Below are 19,744 nucleotides of genomic sequence, written 5' to 3' on the forward strand. Positions count from 1 at the left end.
GAAGCTGGGCCGGTGAAGGAGAAGGAAGTTGGGAGCTACTGAAGAGAGGAGTGATTTGGATCAACAAACTAGCGGAAGACACAGGTTAGTTAGATCCTTCTTCCTCATTTACATTCCATAAAGAAGAATACTCAATTAGTTTACTTCGTTTGTTGCTAAGGCACTATCACACCTTAGAGTGGGATAGGGGCATTCCGAATTGGATACTTTTCCCAACAACAAATTGGCGACTCCACTGGGGAGAGTATCTTGTTAGTTTATTTGTGTTTCTATTGTTGTTCTTCTCATAAACTCAGGAGTGCCGAATCGAAATGCATTTGCCATTTTCAAATGCAAAGTAGAGATCTGCCACTCTAGTCCACTCACTGGGCCTGTTTTTATGATCTGAACAAACTGATCCACAAGTGCTCTAATAGCCCTTTGTGATAGATCTTAGTCCTCCTTTAAATCATCTTCCTAATTGTACCTAATTGATAGCTTTGATCCGGCCAAAAACTGTAGATTTAACTGCAAACCGTGACCCAGAACCAAGAAACAACTCTCGTTTCTGCTTCAACGCAGACTCTGTGAAGAGGTTCTGCATTTCAACGCAGATCCCGTGAAGGATACCTGCGCTGAAGTTCAGTTTCTCTGTGCTGAGGGTGCGCTGATCAGCCTTTGCTTGTGCAGCTGTGGTTCCCTGCTTCCTTTTGCTCACTTTCATCTCTGATTTTTGCAACCTGTTATCAGTCAGTGTACCTATCTGAAACCCCTTTTCTTTGCCTCAATTTTGCCTCAGTTGTATAAAGAAACTGTATTTGTTCTTTGTGTATTTGTTACATCATTTGCAGTTTCCCATTACAAAAGTAAACTAGTCATACTGTCACCCTTAGATCTAGACCTGTCGTAAGTGTCGTTTTGATCTTAGGAGTGAGTTTGTTTGTTGTTCACAGTTGATTGAGCTTTTACTTTTGTCGTTTGGTTTGAATTTATGCATTTCTAATGTCGAAACAAGTAAATCATAAAGTGTCGTAATCGTCTTTTTGATTTTGAAAAAGGAACTTGTTTATGTTTTCACTTGAAATCGAATTCAAATTTGTACAACAGCTTTCTTTTTAGGCATCAATATTAAGAAAGCGAAAAAAAATACATGCATTTATGCATTTGCATATTGATAGTTTGTATGTTGATTTAGGAAAATTGCATTTACAGTGTGCTCTATGCTCTTTGAGAAAAGATTGTGTCTTTCTTTTCCCTTTGTAGCTAGGATTTTCATTGTTGAAAAGATATAAAAGCTTGCTTATCATCTTTAGACTGCATTTAAGAATTGTATCATACATCTCATGGTGATCCAAAAAGGCAAACTTCTAAGAAAGATTAACCTAAAATAAATTGAATGAACTTAACAACGCTTTGTAACATAACGCACAACATAGAGGTCTAGGCTAGAGACGTGTTCCAGCATCGTAAAACCTGGTGATTGTCGATCTCGCTGATGGTTGGGTGATTCCTCCTGAGAGACGATAGCGCTAGTACGGATTGTGCTCCCACGTACCGTTGAGTATATATTGGGAGACCCCTATAGGGATAAAGCCTTTATCCTTAGGAAGCCATGTCGGCCACCCTACTGATCGCAATGCACTGAGCACAACATTCAGGAAGATTGACCGCCCGTACCTTAAAAAGTATTCTGCGGTTTTGAAAAAAGTTTGGCACACCCTCTACCTAGAACTCCAGAGCAGTTCCTTTTGGCCTTTTTCAGACTCTATAACGGAAAACGTCCATCCGAGCATTTGTCACTTCGGGCTCATTAAAACATCGAAGGAGACTAGAGTCATCTTTAGCTTTTTCTTGACTCTTTAAAACTGAAAAAGCAAGTTGTGTCTAAAGCGTCGTTAAAATTTATTTTAAATGGAACAATCACCCCTTTTTCCTGCGTTGATCTTTAGGTTGAGAAAAATGGAGCCCACCAACCAAGGAATTCCCCTTGGTGGAAATCATAGTCCCTTCTCCTCTTGGGGAGATGTTGGTGCGCCCCATATGGCCACATTGTCGCTTCCAGGACTGACAATTGGCTTGCCGGTCTGGCTCTTCTCAACCAATGTCGTTCAGAACACCACTATTCCTGAACAGTCGAATCAACAGTTAGACTAGTCCAGAGTTGCCCACCAGCCTTCTACTTCCTCTAATTCTTCCTCTCCTTCTTCCTCTTCACTTGACGGAACTGGTAAAACAAAAAACCAAGTTCCTAAGGAGAAGAAGGAAAAGAAGAAGAAAGAGAAGAAGAAGAAGGAGCCAAAAGCGACTGGGGGCAAACAAGTGTCGTCTGACAAAAATCCACACACAGCACTGACTAGGCCTAAATCGCCATGTGTCATATGCAAGGGAGACCACTTCCACAGAGATTGTCCCTGCATCCCTCGGATACTAAGGGACTGGTCTCCCCGTTTGCACAATCCGGTGGCATCAACCTCTGATAGCCATGTTGAATGCATACCGTCAACTAGCGAAAGGGAATTCCTTGGACAAAAAGGGAGAGCTAGATCCCCCTGCAGACTGTGCAAAGGCAATCATGCCATCCACCGTTCTCCCTTCTTAGACGAAGCGAAAAGAGTTTTGGATGATCGTCCGGTTTCACCGTTACGACTTCCTCCTGGATATAAAAAACTCTTGCCGAGTCCTTCATTAGTTGAAAATCCAGCTGGCCCACTCAAGTGGTCAGCTGAAGCGCCGGTCATTGAAGATGAACCAGCTGAATCCATACCCAACGAAAGTCAAAAGGTCGAGGTGACAGTTGACCTGGTCTTGCCTTCAGAGGATTTATCTTCGAATGATGCAGTCACTGAAGAGGATAAAGATGACACCATCCAAATTCTCTTCATCAACGCAGACTCCGACGAGCACGGGGGAAATCCCCCCATTCCTTTATCACAGGAAGGAAGTTCATCAGAGCAATACCCAGCCGTCTACTCGGTCCCACCACCAAGCAACCTAGTTGTCTCCTTCGACTGGAACCAACTAGGCAGACCCCGTTTGCCAGCAAGCATACCATTCAGAATTATCGTCCAAATATACAGAATGATCATGGCTGGCACCATCATTGATGAGGGGGCATCTGTGAGTATCCTTTCCTCTATTGCTTGGAAAGCGCTTAGTTCGCCAGCTCTTTTGCATGAAATGAGAAATCTGACAGGCTTTGATAAAGGAACCAGTCGACCTTTAGGGATCCTCCCCAATGTGCCTATCACATTGAAAGGGAAGACCGTTCAAATGAACGTGATGGTCGTTCAAGGACCCTTGGATTATAACCTACTCCTTGGACGAGACTATATATATTCCATGGGAGCCATCGTCTCCTCACTCTTTAGAGTAATGTGTTTTCCGCACGAAGGAAGAGTGGTCAAGCTCGTGGACCAACTTTCATTTCCCGGATCACGCATTGCAAATAGTCATATACCGTCCCTAAATGGTCTCTTCACGCAAGAAATGTCTCAACCCATGGTTCGTCCTCCCGATGAGCGCGAGTAATTTGGAGGGATATGACTGGAACCCAAGGGGCATGCGTCCTGGTCTGCTTCGGCAGGAAAACTTTGGGTATAGGGTAGGTTTCCGCGGGAGAATATGACTAGTCTGTACCCCGTCCGTCTTGGAAGAGGGGTTATTCTAGAATAAGATTCTTTTGTCAAAGTTATGTGTTTGGCGCTCATTGTCACTCACCTTTGTCTATCTTGGTAGACATCGCTGAAGAAGTGTTTTGTTTGAAAGATTAATAGAACAATCTTTGGGTAACCTGAAAGAGGTAGGCCTTTCCTGGTAGAACAAATGTTTTATCTGCAAATTGAGAGGTAAACTTGAAACCATACTTTATACCTGGGGGCATGCAAACCTTTTGGAGTGCAAGCAAGGGGCGGCTATTTATTTTTTAAATTTTTAGGTCCTCCCTTTAAACCTGTAGGTCTAACCCTTTAAACTCGTAGGATTAGTCGTTTCCGAACTTGCATAAAGAAAGGATTCCAGGAGCATAGGTTTGTGAGGCGCAAGCTCCGTAAAAAATGGGATCTTACATGAGACATTCTTATCATATGACTGGATTATCGAGCAGTTTTAGCACATAGTTCATGCTCGTTAAAAAGTAAACATAAGATCGAGCAGTTTTAGCACATAGTTCATTCTCGTTAAAAAATAAACATAAGACCGAGCAGTGTTTTTCCGTGTTTAAGCTCGTTAAAAAATGAACTACCCCTCCGGTAAATAACCACCGTGAATGTAACATTATCAGCCATTAAAGCCTTGGTCGTGTTTGCACCGTCACCTCCACTTTTCCATTGGCCGATCGTTCACCTCCATATGATTGTTTACCCATTTTGAGGAACAGCTGCGAAGAGTGATTTCACTAGCCATCCTTGTGACACTGCCGTGATTGGAAAATTCCAACCCTTACCTGGAATCAACTGCTACCTGTTTTATCACTCGTTCCTCAAAAGACGAGTCTTCTTTAAGCTCTTTTCATCTGACTCATAAAATATGAAAAGATTGCTGAGTTTTGGCCTTCCAGCTTGTTAAAGTGACCGGAAGTGCTATCCCTCATTTAGATTTTAATCTTTTGGACCTGAGTGATTATTGCACAAAAAGATCGAGCGCTTGTTTTGTTCGGCTCGTAAAAACTATCGAAAATTCATCCCTTCCGTATTGTTTTATACTTTTTCGGACTTAAGGGATTATATGACGAAAAAGGACTTTCGGAGTTGACTTTACGTACCTTTTCAGACTCTCTAAAAATGAAAAGGACCGAGTTATCTTTATCGTTAGACTCGTTAAAAACATTAAATAGCGACAAACTTGTCTTTAGACGAGAACGAGTTTCACTATCGCTAGGCTCGTTAAAACATAGCGATGGGTTTGCCCGAAGGGAAACTTATAAAACAAGCATATGTTATCCTCCTCAAGCTTGACAAAAATAAAGAGGTACTGGTCAGCAATGACTGGGGAAAAATTCGGAAGAAACTCAAAGAACTTTATTGGTAGCAAGTCGCTCTTGAACATGACACTTCCACTCCGTGCCTGAGTTGGGTTGGGTTGTTTCATTCACCGGTCACATCGCCATGGTCTCGCCATACCATCCACCTTTGGGGTAAATGATACCAATCCATCACTCAAGTGTTGCCGATATGTTCAAGAGAAGTCATCCAGAGAAGTCAACCGTGTCCCATCCACTACCATACATTATCCTTCATTCTTTCATGACCGCTACCCTGTACCATATATCATCAGATCGTTTTCACCTCCATCAAAATCATTTTCTCCGTTCCATGTCACTGATGTGGGATACATTAAGGCCCTCCTTTGACGGATCGCTTCTTGTCGACATCAGCTCATTATCCAAGAAGTTGATCTAGGAACAACCCTTTCAGTACTTTGAAGCTTGCATGCCTCAATGGCAAGTTTCTCACTTCCGGCGACAGGTATACATCAATGAACTTCGACCGAAAGATTTTGCGTGGTGTTCGACGCCAAGTCCTTTATTCACACCACGTGAATTGTACTGCAGTACCTTGAGGGTCATTATCATTATCGGTGATTCCTCTCGCGCTTGTTAACGGTTTACCTCATTGACCGGTAATCAAGCGATGTCTTTCCATGTTTGACTTCAGAACATTTCTCACATGGATCGACTTGTACTTAGAGTGAAGATCGGACGAGATTGAAGACCCCGGATCTAGTTTCATCCATCCGGGCTGCGATATATATTCAGGAAAAATAAAGACATTAACATGTACAACCTTGCGGCACAGACAATCATCCTACTAAAGGATGATGATTTCAGCAGGATCACCAGTCTATCTTCAGACAATTGTCTGTCCTATGTACATAAAAATGAATTTATAAAGCTGAGCATGGGAATGCCCGCCTCATCTAGATCATGAAAACAGTATGAAAAATAATGTATTGTATTGTATCTTATTACAGGTCTCCTCCTAGCATTGAATGAACTTCGGATCCTCCTAATAAAGCATTTCACCCGATAAACGACCTCATACTTTAGGGGGCAACTGTTATAGACATTTTTGTGCCTTACAGCTATAAGCATGAAATGTCCATAATTCAAGGGATCCAAAGTCCCTAAAGATGTTGTTACAGCTCCTAAAGGAACAAGGTCAACCAATGACAGCTTCTCCCAGAAGTTCTCCACCAAAAACCACTCAGAAATAGTCAATTCAGGATCAATTCAGAGGCTCCACTAGCTGCCTGCGTTGAAATGCAGAGTCTACACTGGCTAGGTGCACTGCAACGCAGGTGGAAGCACTACCAGGGTGCGCTGAGCGGGAAATGACAAATGGCAAGCTCATTCAACGAGGTGGAAAGACCCTGGAAGCTTCCAGAATCTTCTCCAATGACACTTGCCTCAATGAATTCGAACTAGTGATGAGTAAGAGGTTCTCAACCTCCAAGTGGAAGCAAGAACTGACAGAGAGAAGCCACAAGTCAAAACATAAGCTGACTCATCCTCTTTGCTTACATCTATATATGGATCTCTCACCCAGAGGTTCAGGAGGCTGGAATTTTGTACTTTGCAGAGAATTGTTGTTGGTTTGAGATTGAGATTAGTACATTGGGTGATTTATGCTTTGTTGGAGGAGAGGAAGGGATTCCTTTGCTGGGAGGTAGATGCTGGATCGGAACTCACTTGGTTGTATCTCCTCTTGGACTTTATTATCATATCAATAAACTATTTGAGTTTCTCCTACATGTTGTATACCAATGATGTTTTGTTATGCTTACATGTTTAGCTTAAATCTGATCTTGAGCTTTTTATGAATGTATATCTGTATCTTCATGTAGTTTCTCTCTCTTGTGATCTTGTAGGAATTCGGTGAAGCTGGGCCGGTGAAGGAGCAGGAAGCTGGGAGCTACTGAAGAGAGGAGTGATTTGGATCAACAAACTAGCGGAAGACACAGGTTAGTTAGATCCTTCTTCCTCATTTACATTCCATAAAGAAGAATACTCAATTAGTTTACTTCGTTTGTTGCTAAGGCACTATCACACCTTAGAGTGGGATAGGGGCATTCTGAATTGGATACTTTTCCCAACAACAAACCCAGAACATACGCATATGCATAAAGATTCAATAGCAATATTAATCATGAATTAACCAGATCCACAATAGCTCAGATAAACACAGTGTTTCAAAATCAACTTATCTTTATTTCCACTTTATCACTGATACATCCAGATCTACCCTGCACACTCAGCTGCAGGGGTCCGCACACACAGCTACGGACTCTACCAGGCCTCTACGCACACAGCTGAAGAGCCTCTATCTCTCACCCAATACCCTAGACTCAGACTTACAGACGCTCTAAAATTTCTTTGCTCATGAACCCATTACAATTCAGATCATTCATCATAAAAAACTAACTACTTCTACCCATAGAGCCTCACTCTATTTATACATTTCCATGGACTGCGATCCATGGGCAGGCCAACTCAACTTACATTTCTTTACATTATCTTTGGACGGACTACCCTTTGACTCAACTTATTACAAATTGTGCTTCACGCATCCCACGGAGTCTTTTGTCTATCTTTACCCAAAATTTCAGACTTTTTGCCCCATGACCGTTATGCGAGGCTTCTACTACCCAACACCATCAGTGAATGAGTAGGCCTTTGGCGCTCCAACATTGTCTAATAATTCATTGACAAAAAATGCTGGGAATGGATCATGGACACAAGAATCATTAAGCTTCCTTAGATCTACACAAATCCTTATTTCACCCTTCTGTTTCTTCTCCTAAACCACCATAGGGCTCACCCAATTAGATTTCTCGAAGTTCTATGATTCCCACCTCCAACATATTATCCATCTCGTGTCGAACCTTTTCCTTGTATTTTGGATTAAGACGATATGGCCTCTGCTTAATAAGCTTTGTGTCTGGCTTCAGAGTAATCTTCATAATGCCCAAGTCGCCTCTTATGCCCTTCAAGTCCAAAAACTTGGTAGGAAAACGATCTTGGTACTCATAGAGTAGCTCAACAACTTTATCCATAGTGGCATCATCATAGTAATCCCCATTCTTTGCAAACTTCGGTTTTGCTTCCGTACCACTGTTTACTTGCTTTGTCTTCAACGGAGCGGTGATTTATGAGTTCTCTATTTGCGGACCTTCGACTTTGCGATACCCTTCTGATTCTGGGTTATTAATGTTTCTTGGATCCTCATCGTCTTCTTCAGCAATCACATTATAGCATTCCAGTGCATGGCACATTTGGGTGCTCCAATTTGGTTGGGCCCACTTGAATGGTTCTTGTGGCGTTATGAGGATAACTTCCTTAATCTCCTGTAGGGCTTCATCGATTCTCACGAAGCCGTATTGAAAACTGAAGGTCAATAAGAACCCTTCCCTCAATATATTCCACTCCACAGTGCCATGGCAGAGTTCCATTTCCAGATACCAATTCATGGGAATTGTATCCAAAGTATGTAAAAATAGGTGTACCCACTCCAGCTATGGCTCCATTCGATAAGATTTCATCCATTTTTCTATGTGATCGCATGGATCATCCTTCCCACTATATTTCTCAGCCAATATAGTGTTAGGCCATCCAAACTATAACCTCATCATTATTTTGTAATCCCACCATCCATCAAATCTATCCTTGTGAGTACCCCAACATTGTGCAAGCATAGCACGCAGTGCCAAATATAATGCTTGGAAGCGGTGATCCTTAGGAACTTCATGCTCAAATGCATCTAAAACTTATCCAGGTTAGCTAAACCATCATAATAGTCTTATTTTCTTACCTCCGACGAAACACAACATAACGAATTTGTCAACATATTACAACATAGTGTAGATAGTTCATACAGGTGATTCTACCAATGCTCCAACTCTTCATCTGAATCAGAGGTGCAGGAACTCTCCTGGTCCCATGCAATCTGTCCATATGCCATTAGATTGATCCAATCCTAATCTCGTGCTCTTATTTTGAAGATCTGATCCAGTTCATCCTCACTTTCTTCATAATCGCCGACTATTTCAGTTTAGCGCGCCCCTTCTATAGGGTCCAATGGCACTACAACCAGAAGCGATTTCCTTTCAAATGACATTGTCATCTTCTTCAAGTTTTTAACCCCATTCATGTCAATGGCCTAGTCAATTCCAAGGAATGCAGGGTATGGATTACTGTCATCAATGATCAATATCACTTCAAATTCAACCATCACACTCGCACATTCAGTATCAACAGTTACTCCATATAGTCATCCCATAGGAATTACCTTCTTCTGGTTCACCATTCTGAGCTAAATCAAAGACCATTGCAGTACAAGTCTCCCCATTCTTACCCATTTTTATTTTGGAAAAACGTTTGCATCGGACCCCAGATCCAAGATGACCTGATCCATCTCATAATCTCGTATCTGTGTGGTGAGCCTCATCTCGTGCCCTGTTCTTGCTTATGTTTACCAATTTTTCTAACTACACAGTGCCCATCAAGGGCATTCTCTTTGTTGGCGCATTTTTTTATTAACTCCTGCATTCCCTTCATAACTTTTCCATCGCTCAACAGTTTCATGCAGGTCTCCAAGAATGTAGTAAGGACAAAGGATCAACCTCTGTAGGTGTGCTGGTTTCTTGCACCTTGTTCTGGCTTCCAAAGGTGGAGGCATCAATGAAGCTCTTCTTGTCTTCCATAAAAGTTTCCTTAGCATGCTCCAGATCAAAACCAACTTCCTTTTCTCAGGCCTTGCGGACCCATCCGTCTTCTTCAGGTTTTTTACCCTTATCATCACCAGTCGTTATTCCACTCCTTAGCACTATATTCACACTTTGATCCTGTTTGTAGGGCTCAGCTCTCATCATCTGTAAGTTCTACATCGGTTGTTGAGGTTGTGCCTTCTTTTCCTACATCTTAGCTATCAGCACAGGGAATTCTTCTATAGTGTGATCAAATTGGTTGTAGTATTGACATGACGGGCATGTCTGATTCTGACACTCTCATGCATAGTGCCCTAGTGTTCCGCAGTTGTAACAGATAACCTGTCCCCGACCTCTACCAGGTTATCCTCCTCCTCGGCCTCATTCTCTTCCCAATAACCTCTGTGCACTCCTCCAACACTCTGCTTTGGGGACCAAGTTTCTCTTGACAAGGGAATTTTGACATGAAAACTTGATCTATTTTTAGTGAAGGATATTATATATAGATTCTACTCGTCGAGATGTTTCCGTTGATATATGGCACGCCATGTAATTCCTCATTGTTTGAGATATATTCATGTTTGAAGTTAGTAACCCCAGTTAGTGGGCTAAAACCCTATCGGGTTGTGGAATGGCACTCATAATTGGTTTTTTTCATTAAATAGTCATTAATTAATAACTTCTTAAGCTCCTAAAATCCCTCCAACATTCTCTATAGAAGCCCCTCTCAACTCTATAAAAAGAAATCTCATATATCCTCCAAATGTAGTGATTGTGGAATTTTCACTATAACTTCTTTTCTGCGAAGTATTAGATTTGGAAATTAAGATCCATTTGATTTGAAATCCTTATGAATTTCATGACCAAATTTCAGATTTTGGTGTGCTATAGTTTCGGAGATATGATTTGTGGAAGTTAGGGTTTTCGCAGGCTGTCAAATTTCATCTCAAAGAAGTGACCTTGGGAAAATCGTCATAACTCTCTCTTTGAGAAGAGGATGAGAATTCTGTAAAAAGTGGTGGATAGTGCATGGAATGTATTTTTATGTGTATCAATTTCAAAGCTGAAGGAGAAAACAGTGACACATGGCATGTCGTATAAGTTCGCTCTATTGAACAAGTCCATAATTAGGTCATTGTGAGAGATTGGGCATAACTTTGCCTTGAAGAGTCCAAATCAGGTTAGACCTATGGCATTGGAAACAAGACTTAGAGGGATTCTATAGAACCAACGATCACATGCTGGGGATCTAAAATCAAAGAGATATATTAGATTAAATATCGTGCTCTTAGAAGGAGAGAAAAACTAGATCAAGTGTTGTCAAGGGGTGCAAAGGACCAGGCTTTCTAGGGTAGCAAGGAGCAAGGTGCAGCAAAATGATGAAACAAAGGTAATCTATAGGTAAGTATATTTTTTATATGCATGTTCATCTCTTAATTGCATTAGGTTATTTGTATTCTAATTTGTTGTTTTTGTTTAGCACTGACATATGCTCTGTAGGATGAGGTAAGTTTTGCTATTATCTTGTCATGGGTATTTCCTTGAAGACCTTTTGCACATATTATATATTCATCAAGAGAAGAATCAATGCATAATCTAATGTTCTGAAGAATGAGAAAGGGTAGCATGACAAGAGCATCAATCAAGGTGCAGAACAACAACAAGAAGTTCACCACATGAAGTATTCAAGTGGGCAGCACTGCATACAGACATTGTAAAAGTATCATTGTACAGAGTCATTGTAAAAGCATATTTGTAAAAGTTGTACAAGTGTCTATCTTCCAAGAGTTGAAGAGTGTCGAGAGGTCTAGGATCATCATTAGGTGGTTGTGTCATAGTTTGGGTTATGGTCTATTGTGTCGTCTTCTTCTACATTATTCTATATCATTGTAAAGTGGACCATTTTCCTTGGTACGGGAGTCCATTCTTCTTTTATTATTCTATAGGGTAGTAGGGTGGTGCTAGGCTGGTGCATGAAGTCACCAATAGGTTCAAGCATGTGAAAACTTCAGGGTGGTAGGGTGGTTCTAGGGTGAGTTGTATCTCATTAGGTGTTGGGGCATCCATTCAGTTGACTATTGAAGAATCTCGGGCATTGGAGCATCCATATAGTGGGAGCTGGAGAAGAATGCTTTTCTAGATTCTAGGAAGTTTTAGCTTTCTTTTCAATTGGAGTTGAAGATTAAAGAATTATTAGAAAAGCATTCGGTGGTTTTTGACCTTGAGGGGGTTTTCCACCTCAAATTTTGTGCCTCTTGTGTTCTTTTATTCATAGTTGTTACTGCATAAACATTAATGATAATTGAAGATTAACTAATGCTCTATAAATATTTAAAAGTGCTAATTGCTAAGGAATACCGATTCACCCCTCCTCTCAGTATTTTCCAACAATTGGTATCAGAGCTTGGTTCCTTCAATAACAGTTTAACAACTCGAAGGAGATCATGGAGCATACCAAGAATGGTGTACCACTATTCAATAAAAATAATTATGCACTTTGGAAAGGAAGAATGGAGGTCTATCTCTTGGTGCAAGGTTATGAAGTATGGGACACTGTTCAAAATGGATTTACACCAACCACGGATGAACAAGGTAAGAAGAATTTGGTAAATGATGCAAAAGCAAGAATATTATTATTAGTGGACTTATTGAATCTTCTTATCATAAGGTGTTGGGTTGTAAAACCGCAAAAAATGTATGGGACAAGATTGAGAATATATATGTAGGTGACTCAAATGTCAAAGAGGCAAGCCTTCAAATCTACAGAGAAAAATTTGAGCAACTCAGAATGAAAGAACATGAAAACATTGCTACATACTTCCAACACGTTGATGAAATAACAACCACTCTGGAAGGATTGGGAGAGCCTGTTGATGAGAAGACTATTATATGAAAGATTATTAGAATGTTATCAGGAAGGTTCAACCCAAAGGTATCAGTCTTAGAAAAGACCTGCACCTGCACCTGCAAGTGTGAAGAAAAGGAAGATGATGAAGAAGGTTTTTCAGATGGATAATACGCTTACTTTACGAGAAAACTATAAATTGGTAAGGGAAAATTCAAAGGTAAACCTCCATTGATATGTTTCGGTTGTGGTGAGGTTCGGAATTTCGCAGCAAAATGTCTGAACATAAGTGATGGAAACTCAAAAGGAAAGAAAGGCTTTAAGAAATTTAATAAGCAGGGAAAGAAGAAAGGATTCCAAAGGAACTTTCTCTCTAAAGAAGATAGCTCATCATCTGATGAAGACAGTGACAGTGAAGAAGAAGCCAATGAGAGAGTATTTTTTTATGGCCAAGCACAATAAACAAGAGGTATCAAACAACAAAGAAGAATGATTGACCATATAAGATTTTTCTAAGGAAGCAATCGAGATTATAAAAGAGCTAAAGGCTGAGAAGATCCATTCCAACACTCTTGAAGAACAAGTTCAAGGTCTCAAAATTGAAGTTGAAGAACACAAATGTATTGAAGATTCACTTCAAAAGAAGTTGGAAGAAAGTAACCGAGAAAAGGAAGCATTAGAAGCTGAAGTAGTTTCGTTGCGTAAGGAAGTGAAGAAGGGAAAATTGTCCAAAACTATGCCAACAACTCAAGGGCATTGGAAGAACTCATCAAAAATCAATGATATTACAATGACAAAATTGGCCTCGGTTACAAAGAAGAAGAAGTAGGACCTTCTACAACAAAATACAATGAACCTATGAGATCTGACAGGCATGTAGACTTCATTGGACAAGATTCCCAAAACAACCTTAGAAGACAATTCCTCGACAAATATTTCCATCCAGGTACCAACATAGTTTTTCATGGCTATTTTTATTCATGTGGAAAATTTAGTCAAAGTTGTAGCATGTTGCACATACCCTAGGAAACAATACAATTCCAGGAGATCTGTCAAATATGAACCTTCCAGGGCTCAACGAAACATCAATAGATTTGAACATTTAAGAAGTAATTTTGAATGTTACAAATGTCAAAAATTTGGACACATAGTCAAAGCTGCAGACTTGAAAATCCTCCAGAAGAATCCTTGAAGCCACAGAATGAATGAACATGGAAGAAGAAGAACATTGATAATTGTGCTCTAGCTCTTAAGGCTAAAAAAAAAAAGATGTGTGGTATGTTACAGCAATTGCTCAACGCATATGACTGGAGATAGAAAGAAATTTGTATCTCTGAAAGAGAAGAAGGATGGAACCGTGTCCTTTGGAAATGATTGATCTTCAAATGTTATAGGATCAAGTACCGTCAATCTCAGAAGCAAAGATGCTCTAGCCAAGAATGTTCTATTGGTTGAAAACATGAATCAAAATCTGCTCAGTGTTGGACAAATGTGTGATCAAGGACACACAATGCTATTCAACTTCACAAAATGTGAAATCAAGAAAGGCAGGTATGGTAAAATTATGGCTACAGCAAGTCGAGCTCCAAAATACATATATGTTCTAGATGAAGCAACTAAAGCATGTCTACTAGCTAAAGAAGATGAAAGCTGGTTATGCACAAACAAATGGGTCACATAAAATCTGAAAATCTTGTCAGGATAAGAAAAAAGGAAGCAGTATGAGAAATGTTGAAAATCTCAAAACCTTCCAACACACTATGTGAGACTTGTCGGCACGACAAGCAAACAAAATGCGGATTTAAAATAAAATAACACTTTGCATCACATCCATTAGAATTGATACATACTAATATATGTTGTCCTATGGGAACAAAAGGATTAGATGGAGAATTATATTTTATGTTACTGATAGATGACTATACTAGGATGAAAACCTTTAGTTTCCTAAAGAAAAAATCGGAAGCATTTGAGTGCTTAAAGATATACAAGGAGTTGGTTGAAAATGAAACTAATTTAAAAATAAAGTGTCTAAGATCAGATAATGGTGGAGAATTCACTTCCAAATTATTTCAGTAATATTGTGACAAAAATGGAATAAAAATACAATTTTCAATAGCACGAACACCTCAGCAAAATGGAGTTGCTGAAATAAAGAATAGAACTGTACAGGAAATGGGCATAACAATGCTAAAGGACTCAAAATTGGACGATAAATATGGGTTCAAGTAGTTGATATGGTAGTATTCATTATCAACAGAAGTCTTCTCAGAAATAATTGCAATAAGACCCCATATGAATTATGGAAAGGAAAACCGGCTAATGTAAAATATTTCAGAATCTTCGGAAGCAAATGTTATATCAAAAGAGAAGATCAAAAGTTGGGTAAGTATGAATCGTGCATTGATGAAGGTATCTTTGTTGGTTAATCACACAAAAGAAAGGCCTATAAATGCTATAATCTAAGACGAAAACGGATAGTGGAGAGCATAAATGTTACATTTGACGAAGATAGTGTTCTAACGAATAATGATGAGGATCTAGAATCTTTGAAACTTGAGACAGAGGCTGAAAAATATACAGAGAAAATTATAGAACAAGAAGCAACTGTCAACCAGGAAGAAGTAAATAATGATCAACAAGATATACAGGAACAACAACAAGGGGCTCCTCCAAAGAGAACAAAAGAATGGATTCAAAAGAACCATCCATCAAATCAAATCATTGGTGACATAAATGAAGGAATTGGAACAAGAAAAGGTTGACAACTACATTCATCACAACAAGCTCACATTGCTTTTCCAGCATCCTTTAAGCCTAGTAGTCTTTTTGGTCGCGAGATCCCCCAAGGGAATTTTTGGGGCTAAAAGCCCATATTTTGGTCAAAATTTGTAATCCAAGTGTAAATACTCTACATTTTGTGGTCCCAGAGCATATAGGTGTTAAGGAGTCATGGGGTTTTCTGCCCTTATTTTGGAAATGTAATGTCAACTATAAAAGATCTACCCACGATTCACAGACCATGGGATTGTATAAATAGGGCTAAGCTCTAAGTAGTAAAAGAATCAATCAAGCAATGAAGATATGATGTATGAGAGATAGCTCTGAAGTAGAAGTCTAAGTTTGGGTTGTAGCGTAGGTAGAGGCTCTGCAGCTGAGTGCGCAGAGGCCTAGAAGTCCACAGCTGAGTGCATGGACCCCTGCAGCTGAGTGCGCAAGGCGGGTAAAGTCTGTAATCGTAAGGAATTATCAATAAAGAGAAGTATTCTACAATTTCTGTGTCTTTATTTCCTGTTATGCATCTTGTTATGTTGGGTATGAATTTCGCTTATAATTCTTATATGATGCGCGAATGTATGTAAATGTGTTGGTTAAGTGAACTCAAGTAAGAACATCTGTTTATGTGAAGCTAACTAAGATTGGTTAATAAGATAAGTAAAACACTTAGCCTAGTTGGGAGATATCGCAGTTCGTTACCCTAGCAGCGCGAAAGTCCCTGAGCCGCAGGTTAGGGCTTTGCAAAAAGAAATTGTACCCTTTCGTGAAGGTACTGAAGGGTGGAACAGCGGGCTGAGAAACCTACCCAAAGGTAGGTATAGCCGGGATAAACCGACATCACATCCATATCAAGGGTGCAGAAACTTGGTTCCAGCATCCCCCCATACTACTTTGGGTGAGACTTCAGTCCACACTCCACGGGCTGATGCCGAAAGGGCTAGTTGTGTAGGGATTTGTTTGGCTAACTAACGCTGAACTTGCGTTAGGCCCCCTCAAGCCAACAAATGGTTCCGTTTCTGGGATCAGAATCTACATAAGAGATGTGTGATGTCGTATCACTGGAATCCAACTAAGAAAAAATCGAAGGTAGGTTAGACATAAGGATCCACGAGTTCACATCACAAGAAAATAGAAATTCGGGACTGTCAAAAGAATAGTGGTTGGACTGATACCTGTATACAGAGATCCATGAAATATTTTTCACCTCCTTTCCTACTGAGCTATATGAGTGGATGGCAAAGCTAGCAGATAGCCAAGGAAGGTGGAAACTTGATGGTCCTATTGTGTGGACCCTAGAGCTAGTGCGAAGGTTGGAAGCATCGGAGGATAAGATCGCTCACACTATCAATCATTGGCTTGGCCATGTCATAGGAGGATTTGTTACTGAATTTGTGGTCAACACCTCAGTCAGCTATAGCAAGGCGAATGGCGCTTTTTCAAAGGACCGTGAGGTAAGTATGCAAAATCTTTGAATACTTGGATTAAAATGTTGTTGTGCAAAATATGGTTTACGCAGCTACCTTAATGTTCAGGACTACGTTGTTGTGGGGAAAAATGCCTATGCAGGACGATCCTATCCACCTAAGGTGTGATAGTGCCTTAGCAACAAACAGAGACAGTTATTCTAGTATTCTTCCTTTATGAATTAAGAATGAAGAGAGATGGATGGACTAACCGGTGTCTTCCGTTTGTCCCTCGATCCAGTTCCTCTTCTCTTTGGGAGTTCCCAGCTACTTGCCTTCTCGCTCGCCCAACTTCAAGAGGTTTCTGCAAGATCACAAGAAGAGAACACTACACAAAGACATAGATTCATATTCATAACTAGTTCAGGATTAGAAATAAACTAAACATACTAATGCAATCATACATCAAAGATACACCAGTATATAGGAGTAACCAAGATAGCTTTATTGATGAATAACAAGGTTCAGGAAGAGATACAACCCAGAGGGCTCCAATCCAGCATCTCCTTCCTAGCAAATGAAATTACTATCTTCACCCCCTTCAAAGCATTAAGCACCCAATGATTCCAATCTCAAACCAACAGCAATTCTTTGCAATAACAAAATTCCAGCCTCTATATCTCATGGAGGAGAGATCCATATATAGATGTTTGGAGAGAGGATGAGTCAGCCTGAGATCTGACTAGTGTCCTCTCCCTCTATCAGTTCTTGATTCCACTTGGAAGTTCTTGCTTCCACTTGGAGATTGGGAACCTCTTACTCATCACTAGTCGAATTCACTGAGGCAAGTGTCATTGAGGAAGATTCTGGAAGCTTCCTGGGTCTTGACACCTCTTGGAATGAACTTGCCATTTGTCAACTCTCGCTCAGCGCACCTTGGTAGTGCTTCTACCTGCGTTTCAGTGCAGGTAGCCAGTGTTGACTTTGCATTTCAGCGCAGACAGCTAGTGGAGCCACTGAATTGATCCTGAATTGACTTGTTTTTGAGCAGTTTCTGGTGGAGAACTTCTGTGAATTGCTGTGGTTTGTTAGCCTTGTTCCTCTAAGGGTAGGAACAACATGTTTAGGGACTTTGGATCCCTTAGATTATGGACATTTCATGCTTATAGCTGTAAGGCACAAAAATGTCTATAACAGTTTCCCCCTAAAGTATGAGGCCGTTTATTGGGTGAAATGCTTTATCAGGAGGATCTGAAGTTCATCCAATGCTGGGAGGAGACCTGTAATGAGATACAATACAATACATTATTTTTCATACTGCTTTCATGATCTAGCTGAGGCGGGCATTCCCATGCTCAGCTTTATAAATTCATTTTCCTGTACATAGAACAGACAATCGTCTGATGGTAGACTGATAATTTTGATGAAATTATCATCCTTTGGGTAGGATGATTATCTGCTGCAATGATGTACATGTCAATGTCTTTATCTTTTCTGAATATATATCGTAGCCTGGATGGATGAAACTAGATCTGGGGTCTTCAAACTCGTTCGATCTTCACTCTAAGTACAAGTCGATCCATGTGAGAAATGTTCTGAAGTCGAACATGAAAAGACATCGCTTGATTACCAGTCAATGAGGTAAACCGTTAACAAGCACGAGAGGAATCACCGATAATGATAATGAACCTCAAGGTACTGCAGTACAATTCACGTGGTGTGAATAAAGGACTTGGCGTCGAACACCACGCAAAATATTTCAGTCGAAGGTCATTGATGTATACCTGTCGCCGGAAGTGAGAAACTTGCCATTGAGGCATGCAAGCTTTAAAGTACTGAAGGGGTTGTTCCTAGATCAACTTCTTGGATAATGAGCTGATGTTGACAAGAAGCGATCCGTCAAAGGATGGCCTTAATGAATCCCACATCAATGACATGGAACGAAGCTAATGATTTTGATGGAGGTGAAAATGATCTGTGACATATGATTCAGGGTGGCGGTCATGAAAGGATGAAGGATAATGTACGGCAGTGGATGGGACACGGTTGACTTTTCTGAACGACTTCTCTTGAACATATGGCGACACTGATGCGATGGATTGGTAGCATTACCCCAAATATGGATGGTATGGCGAGACCATGGTGATGTGACCGGTGAATGAAACAACCCAACCTGATTTTGGTACGGAGGAAAAGTGTCATGTTCAAGAGCGACTTGCTACCATCAAAGTTTTCTTGAGTTTCTCCCAATTTTTCCCCAGTCATTGCTGACCAGTACCTCTTTATTTTTGTCAAGCTTGAGGAGGATAACATGTGCTTGTTCTATAACCTGCCCTTCGGGCAAGCCCATCACTATGTTTTAACGAGCCTAGCGATAGTGAAACTCGTTCTCGTCTAAAGACAAGTTTGTCGCTATTTAATGATTTTAACGAGTCTAACGACAAAGATAACTCGGTCCTTTTCATTTTTAGAGAGTCTGAAAAGGTACATAAAGTTAACTCCAAAAGTCCTTTTTCGTCATCTAATCCCTTAGGTCCGAAAAAGTATAAAACAGTACAGAAGGGATGAGTTTTCGATAGTTTTAACGAGCCGAATAAAACAAGCGCTCGATCTTTTTGTGCAATAATCCCGCAGGTCCAAAAAGATTAAAATCTAGAGGAGGGATAGCACTTCCTGTCCCTTTAACGAGCTGGAAGGCCAAGGACTCGGCAATCTTTTCATATTTTACGAGTCAGATGAAAAGAGCTTAAAGAAGACTCGTCTTTTGAGGAACGAGTGATAAAACGGGTTAGCAACTGATTCCAGGTACAGGTTGGAATTTTCCAATCACGGCAGTGTCACAAGGATGGCTAGTGAAATCACTCTTCGCAGCTGTTCCTCAAAATGGGTAAACAAACATATGGAGGTGAACGATCGGCCAATGGAAAAGTGGAGGTGACGGTGCAAACACGACCAAGGCTTTAATGGCTGATGATATTACATTCACTGTGGTTATTTACATGGTAGTTCATTTTTTAACGAGCTTAAATGCGGGTTGAAA

The sequence above is a fragment of the Pinus tabuliformis genome, chromosome 9, assembly GCF_031772625.1.
Source record: "Pinus tabuliformis cultivar Carrire ecotype Pingquan chromosome 9, CPIR1, whole genome shotgun sequence".
In the NCBI taxonomy this organism is placed as follows: domain Eukaryota; kingdom Viridiplantae; phylum Streptophyta; class Pinopsida; order Pinales; family Pinaceae; genus Pinus; species Pinus tabuliformis.